Here is a 2,720-nt window from a genome sequence, read left to right as displayed (position 1 = left end):
CTAAAACGTGATATTCATTATCGTCCTCATATAACTCAGATACTTTCTTTGGATATGCGAAGGGTCTATTTACAAAATTCCTTTTCTTAACGTCCTGTAAGAAGTATTCACGTTTCCTAATTATGTCACGTAAATGAGCAACAGAAAATATCTGTAAATTCAGTATCTCATGCTGAATTTCAGGCAAGAGATTTCTTCGCAAAATTTCGATCATTGATAATTCTGGTATTGGCTGTTCTAAATGATCAACAAGCTCTAAAATAGAGTCGTAGAAAGCGTCAAAACTTTCTCCTATCTTCTGCTTCCTATCCCTAATAAGCTCACGGTAGTCCATATCAGTTCTTGTGTCTTTAAATTGCCGTCGAAGAGATAAACATAAGTCTGGCCATTTTATTTCCCTTACCGACTTATGATAGCGCCAGAACCAGTCGCTTGCCTTACCATCGAAAAGAACAGAAGCATTTCTGCAAAGTAAATCTAAGTTTCCGCCTAATGTTTGATTTGTAAGGGCTTCTATCCGATAAATAAATGAATCTACCGAAAGTCCAAACGAATTACCGGAAAATTTAAGCTTCCAGTTTCTTATAATTTGACTTATTTTGTCCGGACGAAGAGATAAATCTGTTGAGAACCCAGAATTTAATCTTAGAATGTTGGAATTAGGTTGGAGATGAAAATCTGTTTCGATATTATTATTGATATTGTTATTATTATTGCCAGATGCCGGAAGACCTAAGAGTTGATCTAAACTTTGACCTTCTACACCATGGTTCCGAGTATTGCCAGTAAACTCTACATGATTGTTATTAACGTTCGCCATATAATTTTCAGCACGATTATTGTGGTCTAAACTTAGTCTACGAAATCCTGCTTCAATGTTCGTCTGAATAAGTTGTGTTAACTGTTCATTAAGTGAAACTAGCATTTCCGCTTGTTGTGCTCCAACAGCGGCTGTCACCAAATTACGTATCATTTGTCTCTGATTTTCAGTATTTTCAGGAGAAGATTCAGTGGTATTTGTAGAATTAGGAGTCGATAGGGGTCTATACTGCGAAGAATTTGCAGCACGATTTTCATCTAACTGTTGCTCACGAGCTCTGTTTCGAGTCATCATAGTGGCAGATGAATTTAAATACGCCCTTTGATTAGAACTACATGGAAGAGTGATTTGCATATTGCAGGTTGGACATTTTGGTTTATTCTGTGTAGATTTTGTAAGACATGATTTGTGGAAAAGGTGATTGCAAACAGTTTTTATAGATTGAGCTTTTATTGAAATATGGTTCTTGCAAACGTCACAAACGAAAGCAATTGGAGGGGGTGGAACTTGTTTTGGTGTTTGTATTGGTGCTTGTATTTGCGCTTGAGCTAGTGGTTGAGAAGTGGTATTAGGAGCAATATCTGCCAAGTTCTCATTACTATGTCTAACAGACATTTTGAAAAATTATTTCAAGATACGAAGCTAAATCTCTATAGTAATTGCTGACACAAGTTGGGGATTTTCTAGTAACAATAGAAATCAATAGTGGCTTAATTGGTAAATGAATTGGTTTTAAGTACAATAATTAAGGATTCAAAAAGAAAGGACTGAAATCACTTACAAAATAGACGATTTTCAATAATAATATGATTTGTTTTGATTTATTTGTGACTAAGTGCGTTAGAGTTTGTAGCGAAATAACTTGAAGTAAATAAGTACAACTGATAATTGTTAATATAAATATGTTTTGTAAATTGAAAAATCTCTTGAAAATATTAATATTTAATAGAAATAATGAAGGAATATAAAGAGACGATGTATCCGTTGGTATAGTTCTAGTTAAGAATAGCCAAAAATCTAAATTTCCAAACGGACACTTTTTATGGTAATACCATATATAAACACATCATTAGATAGAAGATTTTAAACAGAAATTAAGAAAAAAAACATAATTTTGGTCAATACTCGAATAGTGAATAATCCATATACTGAGTTCCAGAAATTATAACAGATAGATAAAAAGGAAATTTGAAATTTGTTAATATAGAGAATTTAACTAAAGAATTGTAATTTTGGTCAATAATCGAAAATTACTTCCAAAAATTGATTTCCAACGATTACGAAAGATTACGAACATGAAATTAATATTATCAAGAGGTTTTTAGTTAATGCCAGAATAGGTGGAGACCCAAATAAAGCAGATATGGTGTTAAATCTGATGTATAAAATTCTCTTAAGTGTGGGCCCCACGTTGGGCGCCAAAATAATATATCTATGTAGCATTCAACCTAGGTAAAACCTTAAAGTATACATTGTACAAGTTCTTGCATGCATATTCCGGCTCTGGCTCGTCGGCAATTAGGCGGGATTATGAACTTAATGTAGATTTTGTTATACGAACCACATAGACATATGTATTTATTTGCATGCAATAGTTTAGGGCTATTTTTTTTTTATTATAGGGAATGTTGAAGTTATGAGAGTATAAGCAAAAATAAAAACTAGCAACAAGAGGCAAATTAGGGAAAACTGAAAAAAATTAATGAAAAGGTTAAATCTGACGGCAATATCAGTGTCTTATATGTTGTTAGGTGGTGGAATCTTAACAACATTGAGCCCTACCCAACCTTGATCATCAACATCCAAGAAAAAGTGCTATTATTGATGATCCCTAACAAACTATTTCGCTACTCTAACTAATCACTAAACCAAAACAAAAAAAAAAAGAAAATTTAGATAA

The sequence above is a fragment of the Lucilia sericata genome, unplaced genomic scaffold, assembly GCF_015586225.1.
Source record: "Lucilia sericata isolate MDLA Ls3-8-SP2 unplaced genomic scaffold, ASM1558622v1 Contig000114F_arrow, whole genome shotgun sequence".
Taxonomy (NCBI): Eukaryota; Metazoa; Arthropoda; class Insecta; order Diptera; family Calliphoridae; genus Lucilia; species Lucilia sericata.
This window is presented reverse-complemented; position numbering follows the sequence as displayed.